A 19,163-nucleotide genomic window follows, 5' to 3' on the forward strand; every position below is an offset into this window, starting at 1 on the left:
CGACATTGCGAGTTTTCGAGAGAAAAGTTCTGCGAAAGATTTATGGTCTTTTGCGCGTTGGCCACGGTGAATATCACATTCGATGGAACGATGAGCTGTATTAGATATACGACGACATTGACATAGTTCAGCGAATTAAAAGACAGCGGCTACGCTGGCTAGGTCATGTTGTCCGGATGGACGAAAACACTCTAGCTCTGAAAGTATTCCCGATTTTGACATCGTGGCTGGGGCAGCTCTCATAGGCGCGCTCCAAGCGCCCATAGAAGGCATCTTTGGTCACATCGTCATTCTCTTCCATCGGGGCGTGGGCGCAAATCAGTGATATGTTGAAGAACCTCGCTTTAATGCGGATTGGAACTAGACATTCATTCACCGGAGTGTTTCGATTGAGTCTCTCTCCCACCACGAATCCCACACCAAACTTGCGCTCCTATATGTGGCATTTATTGGACGGCGGTGATTTCAGCCTTTATTTTCACGAGGATATCAACCAGCTGGGCAGCGGCACCTTCCCAATTAGTCCTTATTTCGCTTGCCATGGTCGTCATCAACAGGAGTATCACTTATCAGAGGCTTACTGTTCCTTTTCATTGGTATGAGTTTTTACGTAGCGGGTCGCAAACTCAGCGCACAACCCTGCAGAGGGGATTTTTTGCCTTCTCAGTTTAGCTCCCCTTCAAACGGATGTGCTTAGGCTAAACAATCCCGAAAATATTGACTTATATAAATGTTGTACATATTGGAGATCTTATATTATTTTACTATATAAATTTTGAAAGTTTCTGGGAGTCCAATTCCTTTTATTTTAAAATCCGAAAATTTCTAGTTGAATTAATTGATTATATAAAAAATTCCGAAACATTTCTGGATTTCGATCTTTTTTATTTTAATACCCTAAAATTTCGAGATGAATAAATCGAAATTTTAAGTTAAGTAAATTGATTATAAATTGCTTATGCTTATGCTTACACATTCTAGTACATAGGAATTTACGCAAATACACATCCAATACTTTTTTTAAATTTCGGGCTTGAAGTCTACACCAATTGTACAGAAAAATATGTTACAAGTACGCGATCCAGCAGCTTCCAAAAAATGTTAAATGTTGTATTGACAAAAGGTAAAGTACTAACTTACGCCCATTCGCCGCGCCAACACTGTCGTTGATGATGGCGTCTGCAGTTGTGAACCACTGCTAGACGAGCTGCATATACCAAATCGTCACACCGCCCCATTGCCGGGTCAACTAGCTCATCGGCCGATTGTCGTACACAGCTGATTGCTACTAAAGCGGATTTTGGGTGTTGTAACTCACAGCATGGTAAGAAAAGGAGGTATAAGGATAACAATAACGGCACTATATCTTGTGGTGCAAATTTAAAGTTCCACACACTCTGCCGTCCTCTCTGGTGTTTAAGGGATGGTAATCTTTATATAAAAAAATACAACTTTAATATATATAAATATTAGATTACATAGACCTACAGGTCCTTTGTTATGCCAGATGGAGGCTCATTATTAATACAATATTTTGTGAAGTTTACTAGAGACTTGAAATCTAATTATAGAATTATGAAGCTCCTAGATATCTAGTTGTAGATAAGACATGACATGTGTCATCGTTATTAATACCCATTCAGTTCGCATCTGAAGACAGTAAGTCGTGACCTGTGACTAGAACAGCCGTTCCGCAGTCTTTTCGAGACCGTGTAGGTGAAAAGCTTGCGTGTTTCGCTCTCGCACCCTTGCCCATTATCTTGGCAACCAGTCCTTGTAGATGTTACTTTAAATGAAAAAAATTACTTTAAACAAAAAAACTATTTATTAGAGGCGAAAGTAAATAAAACGTTATAAGAATTTAAAATACTTTTGAGATTTATAATTTTTAATACATATGGCAACACTCAGTTAGCAGATGTCATATGTCCACATACTCATTCTTATTACTTAATTTTTTTTTCATTTATAACTTTTTTGTAGTTTTTATTTAATTTTTCTTAAGAAATCATTAGGTGGCTCTACTCATTTTCGCATTAGTGCAAATATTTTCTAACCTATGCTACCAATAAATAATATTTTTTTATATCAATATTACTGTAACACTATAACGAGTTCTAAATTGTTAAATAGATATACAACTAGGTGGCAACCCAGTATGTAAATATTTTTTACCAGTGTTCTTCCAAACAGCCTCTATGATTTTTGTTACACTGTATACCTATTTTCGCTTCTTTTTTATTTTCGTGTTTGGCATAGGTCTGTTGTAAAATGCTTTAAATTTCGAGCATACTTGTATTATCAAATATAAGTCCCCAAATTAATTTGAATCTTTAGAATAAAAATATTATTATAGTATTTCTTCTATAAAATTATCGATAAAATAATTTAAAAAATATCGATAATATCAGGTATGCGAAAAAGACTTTTCGTATTTCTAATCAAACTTCAACTTACTCTTTTTACATTTATAATGAACTTTAATGAACCAAATAGGTACCATTTTGGTCGACCACTTTTTGCCATTTTTCATTTGGAGATATTATTCCATCAATGTAAAACGATTCTAGTTTCTCGGCGAAAATCTGCTGAAGTAATTTTTACAGACTTCTCTTAAAACCAACTTTACTCCATTAAGGGAGTTTTGGCCGAAACATATGCTATTCCGATGGTGCAAAGTCAGGGCTATATGGCGAATGCATCAAAACTTCCCAGCCAAGCTCTTCCAGTTTTTGCCGAGTCACCAAAGATATGTGTTGTCTAGCGTTGTCCTGATGGAAGGCGAAGCCCTTTCGGTTTATCAGTTCTGACCATTTTTTCGATTACTGGCTTCAACCTTATGAGTTGTTGGCAGTAAATTGCAGAATTAATCGTTCAGCCAGGCTGGAGCAACTCATAGTGGATGATTGCTTTCCATTCCCACTAAACGCTCAGAATAACCTTTCGAGGCGTCACTGCTGACTTTGCGACCATTCGTTGAGCTTCAACACGCTTAGGCCATGATTTTCTTTGCACATAGTTGCCGTATTTGATCCACTTTTCGTCTTTTGTTACCATTCACAGACAATTCATGTGGTAGCCAAACATCTAGCTTCTTTTTGTAGTCAGCCTGTTTTAAATGGTTCTAAACCATTTGATGATGAATGTAAAATTCCTCAGCGATTGTCATGGCTGCTTATGTGACGATTTTGGTCAATCCTTTCCAGAATTTTATCAAATTTTTCAACGATAGGTCAACCAGAGCACTGCAGCTTTCAAATCGAAATTTTCTGAACGGAAGCGAGCGAACAATTGTTGTGCTACACGAACTGATACAGCATCGTCTCTGTAAAATTCACAAATTTTATTGATGGCTTGCATGGCATCTTCTTCTTTTACAAAAATTTCAAAATATAGACAATTTCTTCATTATTTCCACTAATTTTTGAACAGCTGTAACCTTTTTTGGATTTCACCAATTTTTTTTTGTTTTGATTCGGTGAAGCTTAGAATCTCACTTTTCGAACAGTATATAGTATGACACAATGTGATCGGTAGCACTGGAGATACACGTCTGCAACGATATCCATTGACAAAATACGAAACGACTTTTTGGACAACCCAATATAGTATATTCTAGTTGAAATCCTTAAAACATATATACTAAACTTATTATATAATGTGTAAAATTATTTTGTCGAAGTTATTAAAATCAATGCTTCTCAAACAAAATTAGTTAAATAATATTTGAAACGTAGAGTTATCGATATTTCTTATTCATAAAAAACTTTGGATGAAGATGTAAAAATCAGGTACTTATTATTATCTAAGTCAACAGGAAAAATATGGTCAAAATGTTTTAAGAAAGTATTTTAAACCAATACATTTCAATTTACTTTTCAGGTAAACACGTTTAAGTAAAATAATTTAGAAAATCGATTAAAATATTAGTTAAAAAATATTGCATGATGAATAAAAACATAAGAAATTAAACATAATACATTAAAAATATCGATAACATTAATTGTAAAATATCGGTAAAAGTTATATCAAAATTGAATAACATTAAATAGTATATAGAGATAAAAGTTTTACCAAAAGTCGATAAAATTAATTATGAAATATCGATAAAATTTTGTTTATAAATGTGCATTCACAGCGGTCTTACACACGACCAGCTGCTTCCCAAAAATTATCTATGTTTCATCGAATGTTTTATAGCAAAAAAATCCTCTAATAAATTCATTGATGCCAATTAAAAAAAAAAACATTATATAATATTAGCACTTAGCTTGCGTTTGCACTTCGTTAAAATACGAGTAATTTTACACAGACTCACAAACGAATTTACTGCAAGCTCTAGCAGACAGCGAGTTTATACATTAGCAAATTTTGCGCTCAAATTCCTTTAACAATGCTGCTTGGCACTAATTACCGCAGATTGCAGTGCCACAGATATTCAAATAATAAAAATGTAAGTCACAAACCTGTATTACATTACAACATATGATATTACATTGCAGTTACGTAATTAAATTTTCACACTAACCTTAAATTTCATTCCACATCGCCAAACCACCAAATTTTAAGTTTGTAAATAACACATCACATCGCAGAGACGCATTTCAGAATGTTCACATCTCTAAGCCACCGAACTTTGAGTTTTTAATTAACACGTCACATCACATACGCTCACTTCTGATGTTCCAGATAACCCAGAAATCCGTACCATAGCACTATACCAAATAAAAATTTTAGAATGTTTACACAAACCACAAACCCAGCTTCATGCCACTATACCACCAAAAAACGTATCTCTCATATTGTGTTATCACATCACATGACTACCATCAGATATTATTTTTTCAGTGCCATATGGACTACCTACTCAAACTTTAATCTAACTAATAGGTAAATTTTTCAGCATTAAAAGTAAATTAAGATTTTCTCTACGTCACATCATATTTTCCCTCTTTAAACTCCTTTTAATTCTTTTCCCTGTATCACTATATCACATATGAAATTATATGATATTTATTTATTAGTGAACACAACTACTGGAGGATGGAGTCATATGTAGAAGTCAACGCAAGTGGGGAAAGTTCTCTGATCTCCATTAACTTGGGAGTGAACAAAAACGATTCTTTTACATATGACTCAAGCAGCTCATGACGTCCGGTCTTTGACTAAGTATCCTCTGGGTAGTAAAGAACATCCGTTGGGACCCGCCACGTAAAAAAACCACCCCCAATGAAAAGAAACAACAAGCCTCGGATGCGTGACCCCCCTTTTGATTACGACCATGACAACCGAATTACTATGATTGATGATTGATATGATTTGAGGTAATGCACCTGGAATGTCCGGTAGCTTAAATGGGAAGGTGTCGCTGCCCAGCTGATTGATATCACCGCAGTCAAATAAATGCGATGGACGGGATAAGGACAGAGACGAGTAGGTCCTTGTGGCATTTACTACAGTGGCCATATAAATTAGAGCAAGTTTTGTGTGGATATCGTGTTGGGAGAGAGACTCCGTCGCCGAGTACTATCATTCAGTCCGGTGAATGAACGTCTGGCCACAATCCGCATCAAAGCGAGGTTCTTCAACATGTCGCTGATTTTCGCCATGGTGGGCAAAGAAGGTCTCTTTGGCACTACGGTCGGTAAAGCAGCCTCGACCAGGAAACATCGCCAAATGAGTTGGGGCTGATCGACTTTGCCGGGTCCCGAAATATGGTTATCTGTAGTACTAGATTCCTGCATAAGAAGATATATCAAGCTACCTGGCTGTCTCCGGATCGAAAAACCACAAACCCGATCGATCATGTTGTGATAGCCGGAAGACACGTCTCCAGTATTTTAGATGTGCGTGCACTCCGAGGTCCTAACATCGACTCGKACCACTATCTTGTTGCAGCCAAGATTCGCACTCGCCTCTGTGCAGCAAAAAAACGCACGCCAACAAACGAAGGAAAGGTTTGACGTCGAGAAGCTGCAATCACAACAGACAGCCGAACGATTTTCTACTCGGCTTGCACTCCTGCTCTCTGAGAGCACTCGTCTACAACTCGGTATAAGGGAACTGTGGGACGGCATTTCAAACTCCTTACGTACAGCTGCAACCGGAACCATTGGTTTTCGGAAGGTACAAAAGAACAGCTGGTACGACGAGGAGTGCCGTGTGGCAGCGGAGAGAAAACAGGCTGTCAACCTCGCAACGTTACGATCGACCACAACATGTACGGGATGGGATAGATACCGAGAGTTGAAGAGGGAAGCGAGACGCATTGAGACGAAGAGTTTGATAAGCTGGCCGACGGGGTAATGCTTGAAATTTCTACGAAAAAATGCGGCAGCTTACAGATGGTTTCAAGACCGGAGCGTACTCTTGTAGAACCCCAAAAGGTGATCTAGTCACCAATGCCCAGAGCATACTTAAATTATGGAGGCAACACTTCTCCAGCTTGCTGAATGGCAGTGCACGCACAACGCCAGAGGAAGGCGAACCCAATCGATGACGTTGGAGCAGACGTTCCATTGCCCGACCAGGAAGAAGTTCGAATAGCAATTACCCACCTGAAGAACAACAAAGCGTCGGGGGCTGATGGATTGCCGGCCGAGCTATTCTGATAAGGAGCATTCATCAGCTTCTTTGTAAAATATGGTCGGAGCATGGATTGGAATTTAAGTGTGCCATGCCCAATCTACAAAAAAGGAGACCCCACAATCTGCGCCAACTACCGTGGAAAAGCCTTCTTAACATTGCATACAAGGTTCTATCAAGCATATTGTGTGAAATATTAAAGCCCGCTGTCAACAAACTGATTGGACTTTATCAGTGTGGCTTCAGACCTGGAAAATCAACAACCGACCAGATATTCACCATATGCCAAAKCTTGGAAAAGACCCGTGAAAGGAGAATCAACTCTCACCACCTCTTCGTCGATTTCAAAACTGCTTTCGACAGCACGAAAAGGAGCTGCCTTTATGCCGCGATATCTGAATTTGGTATCCCCACAAAACTAATAAGGGTGTGTAAACTGACGTTGAGTAACACCAAAAACTCCGTCAGGATCGGGAAAGACCTCTCCGAGTCGTTCGATGCCAAACGAGATTTTAGACCTGCCGACTCCCTATCGTGCGATTTCTTCAATCTGCTGCTGGAGAAAATAATTCGAGCTGCAGAATTAAATCGAGCAGGAACAATCTTTTATAAGAGTTTATAGCTTCAACACCCGCGCCTTTAGTTCTGCTTTCTCTAGACTGGACAAGGAAGCAAAACAAATGGGTCTGGCACTGAACGAGGGCAAGACGAATATCTCCTGTCATCAAACAAACAGGAAAAATCTGGTTTAGAGCCCCGTACAGCCTAACATGTGTGAGTTATGACTTTGTTGTACTGTGCACTTTTGTAGAGTGAACAATTCTGAGAAATATGCGGCTGAAGTCAAAGCAATGTCGTAAAATACCTTTGATCTGTAGGAATTTAAAGATAAAAGCTCACGATTATGGTGTATTTTCTATGGAAAATTTTTACAGGCCTTGGTCCAGTTCTTAATGTTAATATTAAAGGCTAAAATTTTCAAGGAATTTTTTTTGGGGTATTTCCAAGGAAATTTCGTGATGGGACTGAAAAATTAATAGTTAAAAGAAACACCCTAATGCTTATATAAGTACACAAACTCACACATTCCCATATGTATGTAATGTCTGAACATCCTCATTCACTGCTTGATGGCCCTCAGCACTTGACAGCCATGCCGTTAGCCACAAGATGACTGCTCTTACCACCGCACAAGGCTTGTTTAGAAGGTAAATATTTTTGTTTCAGTATGTGCGAATGGCTTAATTGTGGTATAATTAAATTCTTAATCGATTTCATGCATTAACTAGTGCGTTTGTAGTACAGGAAAATAACGGTACTTAATATAGCAAGTGTTGGAACGAATGGAAGCCATCGGCTAAAGATAGCTGCTTTGTTGGTTCTTTCCACAATTGAGAGAAGTTTGAAGAGGCTGCTGGTTAGTTGAAAATCACCATTAGGTTAAAAATCTGATTTATTCACTCAAGCTACCTAAGGTCTCTTAAGTTGGAGGATGGTGAGCCATTGGAGCTACATATGTATATTCCACTGCATTTCGCCGAATTCACTTTTCTCATTTTCTGAGAAGAAACCTTGAAGGAACTGAATGAATGAATCTAGAACAGCTTAAGGGAACTGTGTTGCCAGCTGCCCTGAGCAGAATAACTCGTCTGCCTTTTCATTACTTCTTCTTATTCCTACATGATTTGGAACCCAGATGATAGTAACCGTGTTACCTGCTAATAGTCAAGTTATTGCATACTTACATGAGCTAATGCAGTGAGACTTAGTATTGGCCCTACGTATAGCCTTAATTGATGTTGCCTATCGACTAGAAGGTTTATGGAATTGCATTTTCGGCTTTGGCCTGAAAGAGTCATTTAATTTGAAGCTACATTCTTCATATGGTTTACTACAAATGAAGCCCGCCTCTCTTCCTATTTTACCCTCTGTTCCATCAGTGAATATGTAGATTTCACCGTTGAAGCTGTCGACCGCAGAACTGTAATTTTTTTCCCATATTACATTTTTAATACCTTAGTTTATAAGTGATGAAACGATTTAATTAACTAGTCAATGAGCTTGAATAGGCATATGTTTTGAAAACATAAAATAGAAATTAACTACTCAATTATATCTATGTGTAGAAAGAAAATTTGTGCTTACTTTCACATGGGTCTCCTTTTCTCGGTCGCATTGCCAAGTTTATTGACAAGGTAGAGCATGCCCCTAGTGTCGTTAAGTTTGACTAAAAAACTTGGCCGCGCACCGAGTATAACTTTTAGAGCATTTATTGGCATAGTTTTCATTGCACCTAATACCCAACAAGCGAGACCGTTGCATCCGTTCCAGAGGTATTGTACTTTTCTAATTTAGACTCTTAGAGGAGGTTCAAAAACGAACACAGATTATCTGAGAAAGAGCCGAGATGGTATACATAATTTTTCATAGTATTCAGTGGATATTCAAAGTCTAGAAGAAATAAATTAACACATTATTAATAATAGCTAACTTCTAATTGATGTCAGATCTACTCTATGCATTGTATTAGACGTTGCGCCTTCGTTGTTTATTTGCTGCTCCGTATTCTTCAAAAATATGTTTATTTCACACAAAACTGAACAAGCTTCTTACTAACAATAAGCAAATCTATATCTAAGCCACAAGCGCAGAACCTTCATTTCTAAGTCCACGGGCTTTCACTGTATTTGCCCACCATATGCGCGCTCTTATATATGACTTTCTAAGTCCTTGTGGGATTGTTGGACACTTGTTTTCTCATAAATACAATCATTCTTTTATCTTCTTCCATTTTCCTTCAGCACTTTTGTGTGTGTACAGTTACTTAGATATGTTTTTGCATCATTTGTACTTTCTCTTCCACCTTATACATATGTTCGTGCACGTATCCTTTCGGTATACTACGCATTATAATTATCCAATTACAATGGCTGTGCAAATATTCAATTTTCTGCTGCTTAGTACTTTTCTTCTTGCCTGTTTGTGCCACGAAAAAGAGAACTTCGAAATGAAAACTAATTTGTGCTAGTTTCTTTGTCGACCCACTGGAATGACCACACATACATTCTTTGCTGCGAGTAGCCAAGCACTTCAGGAATTCGAGTGCTACTTGCTTGGTCTATGCTTATTTTATTTTCTCTTTTCTTTTTGCTAAAGATGACAGTCTCCCTTGACTGTGGGCCTTGAAGTGTGGGCAGGTCCACTGGTGATAGCCATTTACAAGAATTACTAATGTTTAAATTTGCCTTTTTTTTACCACAATTTTATTTAATCCCTGAACTTAAGCATGTGTTTGTTAAGTACTTAAGTGGCTACTTAAGGACGACCCACAAGCATACAGCATTTAATGTGTAAGAAGTTTTAAGAATAGGGTGCAAGCCATACATTTCTTTCAATTCGTCATAAAAAGTAAAGAGTTTACCACAATTTAATTTACTACTTGCACAACAAACTTTAGTGTTTAGCTATAAACCTTGTAATAACCAATTTGGTGTTTAGTATTAAACCTTATGGAGTCACAAAAAGTTTACCGTAATTTCCTTCAATTCATTGTGAAAACACATTTTGTGTGTTTTATGTCAAACTCGGAGCTTCTTAAATGCCCGGTTGGCCAAGGCTACTTAAGAAGAACACGTAAGCATAAAGTTCCTAACTAATTGACAAAATTCAACAATGAATGCAGAAAGCCAATCGGTCGAGGTTATATATTAGGTTCATTTTTCACCGCAAACTCAAGTTTAGTCTCCATATTCTCCATTTTTATTAAATACTTCAAATAAACATTGAGTTTATCACAATTTCCTTTCATACGTCATTAAAAACTAAAAACTTTTTTTACTGTTAAACTTAGAGTTTGTTTAACACACATTTTTTCATTAACACAAAGCCGCAAAATCAAGTTTAGGTACAACTTCAATCCAAGGAAAGATCACTACTATCGAGTGTTCAAATTATTGGATGAATAATTAAATATTTAGGTATAAATATACGGTCTGTTGAATATAGTATCAGAATTYGCAATAGTTTTACTCCACTTATTAGAGATATTTCATTCTTAGATTTTTGACTTTTGATTACAGAACTACATTGCATTAAGATATCTATTAGGGTTTACCAACGATTTATGATCTACACATAAACATAAGAACTTCTTCGAGAGTACTTCACAAATTTTTTTGAGGTTATGAGTTATAGAATTATTATGACATCTATATAAATAAAAATGAATCGCCATAATGTATGTACGCTCATAACTTTCATACGACTGAACCAAATTTGATAATTATTTTTTTAATGTGGCCGTAGAGGTTCAAGGATGGTACTTACGGCAAGAAAATTTCGAATAATTTCCGGGAAACTCCTAAAAACGGCCCTCTTTTTTCCCATAAAAGCGAACGAATGTTTGTTTGTTAGTAACGCTAAGAGAACGGCTGCACCAATCTTGATGAAATTTTCAGAGGTTATTCGTTGTGATCGGGGGTTTAAAAATAAAAGTACCTTATACTTTTCATGAGGAAAATTCGGAAAATTGGATAGTTATAAAAAGTAACTCTTTTCCATACACATTATTGTTTAATTTTTGTTTGTTTTGTTTTTTAATATTTCGATTTCAGAATTATTTGAATTGTTTAATTTCGGTCGTTTGCTTTTTTATTCCGGCTATTCAAAAGAAAAATTATTGAAAATTATTCAGTGAAAACTTCACGTATGTGTGTTTCACGCAAAGTGATCAATTGCAGATTGAAATTTGTTACGAAGCCACGAAGAGGTCGTCCTAATATCGGTCGGCGTTTTTTTTTGCGAGCAACGTATGGCAGCCCATGGCAAGACAAGGCAAGAAGCACTCCCAGGATGGGATGGCATACGTGCGGAATTATGGATCGCGGTCAATCAACAATGTACTCTGTTGAGTGGCGAAAGAGAGGTTTGCCGCAAGTACACATTCTTCTTTGGATGGTGGTTACACCAGATCAAATTGACGAAAGTCCTAATGCAGAGAAAGATCTAGTAATGTTCGAAGTGGTGAAAACCAATATGATTCATGAAATTTTTGAACATTACAATCCCTTTTCGGTTTGTATGGCTGACAATAAATGCACGAAATACTATCAACGTGCTTTTCTTTTGGATACACAAACTAGAAATGATGGATGTCCACTCTATCGGCGTAGCTCACCAGACGACAATGGCATAACATTCAGCATTTAATTTAGAAGAATGAATATCGAAGTTGACAASTCATGGATCGTACTATATTCACCACTAATTCACATTCAAAACTCATATTTCTGTTGAGTATTGCAGTTTGGTGTAATCGACAAAATACGTTTGTAAGTACGTTACTAAAGGAAGCAACATGGCGGTTATTCTTCTTGAACGAGATGAGGTCAGCAAGTATCAAATGGTCGATACGTGAACTGCAATAAAGCGCTTTGTAGGATATTTACTTTTACAATCAATGAACGRTTACAAACAATGAACAGTGGAAACACCGCCAGCAACAAAATTAGCATTACCGGTTTTTTCTCAAATTCTGTCAGTGAACCGTTTGCGAGAACATTGCTCTATTCGCAAATATCTTCACATACATGGAATGCATCGTCGAAGAAATAGTTACGCAGAACGGAAGGCAAACCAGTGTATTCTCAGTTAATTCCTTAGGACGAATTTATACAATCCACCCGTAAAATGACGATGGTTTCTACCTTCGATTAATGTTCGCGGTTCAATTTCATTTGAGTCATTGCGAACTGTGACAGTCACGGTGTGTGTAAGTTTTGGAGAAGTAAGCCAGCGAACAAAAGTAACTTTGCCAAAGACATTTTGCATCATCTTCGCTAAAAATTGGAAAAAATTCCGGTTGTATCCGGTGGTTTGATATCAATTCCATTYGCCGTTTATCAATTCACGAAAGATGAACTCATCACGAATGTTTATCCGAACATTGGCCAAATTATCRTAACTACGATTCCTTAAGAGCACGCGCAATGTTAGCTGCCACAAATACCGATGTTGTTGACTTAAACTGGAAGATTCAAAGTCAAATTCCGGGAGACTTGCGCTCATACAAATCGATCGATCGTCTTGACAATAAAAACGACGTCGTGAATTATCGAGTGGAATTCTAAATCTTTGTAGACTCTTTGTATGCCACCGCATCATTTGCGTCTCAAAGTTGGATCTGTCTTTTTTATGTTTCGCAATCTTCATGCACCGAAACTGTGTAATGGAATTCGACTGATTGTGACGCACCTATCGAATACAAGTGGACAGAATGCTTGATTCTACGAATTCCTTTGAGTTCCAATGATTTGCCATTTCCAGTGAAAATTGCATTTGAGTTGACGATCAACATTACACAACCTCTTTTGCTAAGTTTGGAAGTGCTATGTTTTTCACACGGTCAGATATGCGTGCCGTGCTCACGAGTTTGGAAACCATCTTTTCTATATACCGAAACAGAAACCAAAAAATGTGGTTTATCATGCAACGTTACAAAACACATCATTTCACGCAGGACAACGGCTTCGGGGTCAGCTAGTATATTATATAAATGTATGATCTACCAGATCGAAATAAAGTTTTCCAAATCAACAGATAATGTTAATGTTGATATTGCGATTTTTTTACTACTCTGAAATTAACTCGTTGCCAGTAATGATCCCTGGCTCTTCGTGTATATGTTTGCTTACTGTATTTTTCCCGTAGTTATTTATATAATTTTACAGACCTTCTCTATACCTAATGCTTATGCTTGAAGAATGTTGTCTCAGTGACCTCACTCAAATTAAAGGATTAATTCCTCGCATTAATATCTCAATACTCCACTAAAGCGAATTTTCCACGAACTAAGACTCTAAAGTTGGACAATTCGTGCCCAGATTACGCTTATCAATTTGGACGCATTTCAATTTATCACTGGGTTGCCATTAAATAACGGGATAGTGGCATAGGGGATACGTTGACCACAACAACACAACATGAACTAAAGACTAAACCAGAAACTAAGCCCTAAACCACAAACTATGCCGGTTTTGGCAAATAGGGGTAGTGGAACTGAGTAAACACTTACAAAAACAAACAACAACCACTAACACAACTTGTCGCATCAATGTTTCTTGCGGCTGTGCTGCTGCTCGTACACGTATATTTCGTCTACGAGTAGGCACACGTTGCATGGCAGCCAAATCGGTATTTGCACGCGATTTGACAGAAAATTGTTAATTACAACGCGAATTTAATTAATGGCAGAGACGTGGCCAAAGTGCGCGCCACACAGCRACACCGTCACGCCGCACACAGCCCAGTAAACCCAGCTCAGGTGCAAGTGTAGCAAAACAGTTAGCAACATACATACAATGTACAACGGACATCAAAAGCAAACCGCAAATTGAAACGTAACCAGGCTAGTGCAAACCTCATGAAACAATACACGTACTAGGAAGTGGTGTTCACATTGGTTGGAGATAGGCGACCTTAGATGGGACTTCTTGACCAACTGCCACTATTACTGTTTAACATGCCCACATTGTTGTATGTTCTTTGGCATGGACAATGGCTATTGTTGTTGTCGTCATTGTCATCCTCCCGRGTTGGTTATTGCGTTCTGCGGTCGCGTATACGCCATGTACTACAACGTGCAACTAATGTACACGCTGCGGGTATCCCTCACCGGCTCGTCAAGGAGAGAGCGCCTGGCACCACAAATCGTTGATCTACAACAATTGAGCCCCTCACACATACATAAGCACGGATACAAGTTCGCTTTATTATGCTAACGTACTTCGATGCGCTTAGTGAAGTGAAACATTTCAACGCGTGGCTTCAAGTGCTACTTTTGGTGCAGCGTTTACTGAACTCAACAATTTTTGTGCAACCTCTTTAACTTGCCGCATGAGCGAAAGTAAAAACCTTTGGCAACGCGATGCTAGTTTAAATCGAATTTATTTTCTCCATTGAACAATATTCCTGTTTTCGCTGAAACACTGTAGTTCTCGAGAAAACCCGTTACAATGCTTTGGTTGAGATATTTAGATACTAGCCTTACTGAGAAAAAAGAACTAATTGGATCTCACAAGATCGATCATGGACCAAAGATTGATTGCCGCCAAGCATGAAACGGTAGTAACCCTTTAACGAACGGTCAAGGCTAGTGTCGCCCTTTTGATTACTTTGATCATAATACTATTATTATCTCGGTGCTATTAACGGAGCTCACGGCATCATTCCAATCATTTATGCATATTCTAACTTGCCTTCCCTTCCAGAAGAGAGTGAGAAAGAGGCGAGGTAGACAAGAACCCAGGGATAAGCATCTATATAGATGGAACTAATCTAGAAAAACCAGTGGGAGGTTCTGTTTTTTCAACAAAACTACATTGAAAAATCACCTTCCATCTAGTGGAGATTACAGCAATGTAAGACACAATGAACATATTTACTATATATACAGATAGAAAGGCGGCTTTGAAAGCTGGTATAAATTAGCAGAAGGATATATCCAATCCATACTCTGAAGAACGTATATTGAGTTTGCCATGATGTTTCTAACACCCAGAAGAAAATATCGACAACACCATAAAGTATATAATATATATATATAAAAGAAAGTCGTGTTAGTTACATCATTTATAACTCAAGAACAGCTGAACGGATTTAGCTGAAAATTTGTGGGGAGGTAGTTTAGAACCAGGTTAAGGACACATGATACTTTTCATTTCTTTATATTAAAATCCAATACAACCCATAAAAACAAAATGTATTTTTCAAATGATAAGTATTTTTTAAAAATTCATCTTTGTAGAAATCATTACAGCTTTAAACTAATTCTTCCTCAAAAATTATACAAATGCTAAATATTTGGAATAGTAGAAAAGAACTGCAATAAAATACCCCATGAAATAGATTATAACTGGCTCAATAATCAGTCGTTGAATATGTATTATACCATGTGCATCCCCGCCGGCTTTTTCATCTTTTCACGTCTGAGAACCGGTTCATCATGCTATGCTCCACTAGACTGACTGTCGATTGAACTCCAGGTTTTAATACGATTGAAGAGTAATCAAACATTTCTCTGAATCAGTTAATCATTGTTGGTGGATTATGAACTTGCGAGGCACCCACTTTGCACAGAGCTTTCACCTCTTTATGGCGTCATTGTCCTCGGTGCTCATTTAGGCTGTTTCCAGCTTAGCAATATAATTTCAACGGTGTGTTTCTCTGAGCTCAAATTAAGCAGTATTTTCCCCCAAAAATCAATGCTTTATTAACAAACGAAATGCTTTATGATCCATTTTTTGTAAACTAACACAAGTTGCTTCACGAAAATTCTGTATTTCATTAACTAATAGTTATARTGCAACTAATGGAAATTATATAGATTGTAGTAGTAGTATTATCTATGTATCAGCCACTGTGAAGTGTGAACACATCCTCTAGTAATATATAAATGACCAACGTGACAAGCTGTCAAGTGATAAAACGCTTCCTCCTCGCCTTTATCCATACAGCTTTGCAAATCTCGTCCGACAGAATAGTTAGCCGGACCGCCTGTAAACCGTCCAGTTAGAACACTACTATTACGGTGAGATTGGCCTTGCTAACAGTCAGTAGTTCGGCGGATCTCTTACGGTTCATTCTGAGCCAAGAGCCAAAGAAGTTCTGGCTGTTGACCATCACTTGCTGAGGTCACGGAAGACCCAATGATCCACCGCCAAAACTAAACAAGACATAGCAAACCCGGCATAAAAAAATTTATTGAAAAAATTTTTTAAAGACTTTCAAAATATACTCCTTCTGTGTCGATCTCCAAGCATTGAAGTGCCACGGATAGCATTCTACGGTGCGTGCCATTCAAGGAAACAAAAAAAATCCTAGGCGGCCCATCCGGGCTGTAGGGTGGTTGTGGAGCGTTGAGATGCCGGCCTTTTCTAGGTAGCTGTTTACAAGAAAGGCAGTGTGAGCCGGGGCGTTGTCGTGGTGGAACTTCCAATCAGCTCCGATGTCTCGTCTTGAGGACTACGTCGGTTTGTCCAGGAAGAACAAATTCATGGTAGATGATGCATTTGATGTCAAAAAAGAAAATGAGTATCGTTGTTACTTTGGATTTGCTCATTTTTCCGGGGTTCATCAGCGAATCCTTACCGGCCCTCCAAAAAGGCCTGGTGCCACCGAAAAACGGCATTCACGTCGCGCGAAAATGTTTATCCTGGCTCTCCAGGTGCTCGGAGAAAATTGACCAGTTGCTCGTTCGTTAGCTAGGAATGCTCTCTACCGAATCCAGTCGGTGCGCGCACGGTTCTATTACTTTCCGGATAAATCCTGTAATACTTTAATACAACTCTTTGTCAAACTCGCAGCCATGCGGCAGAAACACCAGAAGATATGCTCCTAGATTGCCTCACAACTGCAATTAAGAGCAGTCAATCTATCAGGACAATACATCCTATGAAGAGTGCTTATCACTCAACAACTAAGTCCCCTTGATCCAACTGGTTTAAATAATGATATGATAATAAGATATATTACACTAAACCTTTTGCCGCAGAGTATTATTCAACTTCAATCCAGTATCTTTTTTACTTGAGTTCTTTAAGCCTAATTATGTACCATGGTACTCACTAACATTAGATGTCCAAWGTTTCATAGATATCAATTTCGCCTAAATGTAGCCAAAAATTTAAGATTAGTTCTCTTTGACTTATAGTTATACCTTTTAATGTTCATATTTACATAATATTGGGTACTCAAAGTCAAAATAGTACATATTTGTTTATTTATTTATTAGTACAAATATTTATGTAAACAAGTAAGGAAGCACTAAGTTCGGGTGTCACCGAACATTTTATACTCTCGCATGATAAAGTGAAATCGAGATTTCAGGCGTGGTTGTGAACCGATTTAACTCATATTTCGCACAGGGTGTTAAGAAAATATTATGAACCGAATTTCATTGAAATCGGTCGAGTASTTCTTGAGATATGGTTTTTGGTCCATAAGTGGGCGACGCCACGCCCATTTTCAATTTTTAAAAAAAGCCTGGATGCAACTTAACATTTTCAACATACGCTTTGTATGGGAGGTGGGCGTGGTTATTATCCGATTTCTTCCATTTTTGAACTGTATATAAAAATGCCTAAAGGAAACGGCTCTGTACAGTTTGGTTGACATAGCTTTAGTAGTTTTCGAGATATGTACAAATTACAACAAATTCCAATTAACAAAGGCTCGAAGTATATACAGGGTGTCTGTTAGACTTCTTTAGCTGCGACGTCTGCATATTCATTTCCGATGATGCCACAATGGCCGGGTACAAACATGTTTTTTATTTTTGAAGAATGTTGTATCAACAGATCTCTTGAACTTTCAATAAGAGTCTCTTTATTGTGTGGGTTTTGCAGCGCAGTGACGGACGACTTGCTATCGGAGCAGATTATGTATTTTCACTTAGCTCTTGTAAAGTGCATAATTCAGCCCCGAAAACCGAGCTGTGCGGGAAAAGCAGTCCCGTCTTGATAACCTTCCCTTTCTCAGATACAAATGCAAAAGACGTCGATTGAGTTGTTTTGGAGCCATCCGTAAATAAGAACTTCCAGCCTTTTCTCTCTGAGTTGCTTTTCAATTCCAAAACAATTTTTGATATATTGTGGGGCTCGTTGATTGTTTAGGGTAGTCTAAAAGTTTCGAGATAAAAACGGATGGAGGGAGCATCCACTGATGAAATTTGGTTGATTTCGTAAGCGTAGGATTATAAAGGATGTTGGCTTCCTTCGCGTTCTGTAATGCATTATATATAGCAGAAGGTGTCTTCATCCGATGTCTTCTTTTGGTTACATTTGCTACGTCTTTGTGCAGAATCGCGTTGTTTGTGAAGTATAGTTTACTTATTAAGCTGAGATGGCTTTGCGTATAACGTTCGCCAATGAAAGGGAGACCAGACTCTGCCAGCAGGTTTTTTATTGGTGTTCTGGCACGAAGACTCCTACGAATCGGGTTGTGATAGGGTGCAGATAAAATCGATATTGTACTTTTAGCGCACTGTCCATAAATAGGTAGACCGTAGTCAATCACTGACAATAGCAAGGATTTTGTTATATTTATAAGATTATCCGGGTGTATTTTACTGTGCTTAGAGGTTAAGTACTTTATGGTGTTTAATCCAGCATTAAGCGTTTTTCTTATATATTTACAATGCTCCTTAAAGTTAAGAGACTTATCAACAATAATACCTAAAATTTTGAGCTATTTAACGTTAGTAATATTGTAGTTACTGTATACAAAATTAAAGTTTTGACAATTTTTCTTTCTACGTATGTGTAGAAAATTTGATTTTTCGTAAGATAGACTAGCTCCTGACCTTTTTGACCAGATATAGATTTCATCCATCACATTCGATAGCCTATTCAGAGTTTCGGATACGCAGTTGGTTTTTGAAAAAATCGAGGCATCATCTGCGTAAAGAGAATGTTCTAGTCCCTGTTTAATTATTATTTTGCTGATTTCATTGAAGGCAATGATAAAAAGAATTACGGCGATAGGCGAACCCTGAGGTATGCCGTTATATAGATGTACTCTAT

The sequence above is a fragment of the Bactrocera latifrons genome, unplaced genomic scaffold (assembly GCF_001853355.1).
Source record: "Bactrocera latifrons isolate USDA-ARS-PBARC rearing strain unplaced genomic scaffold, ASM185335v1 scaffold_176, whole genome shotgun sequence".
NCBI classification, from domain to species: domain Eukaryota; kingdom Metazoa; phylum Arthropoda; class Insecta; order Diptera; family Tephritidae; genus Bactrocera; species Bactrocera latifrons.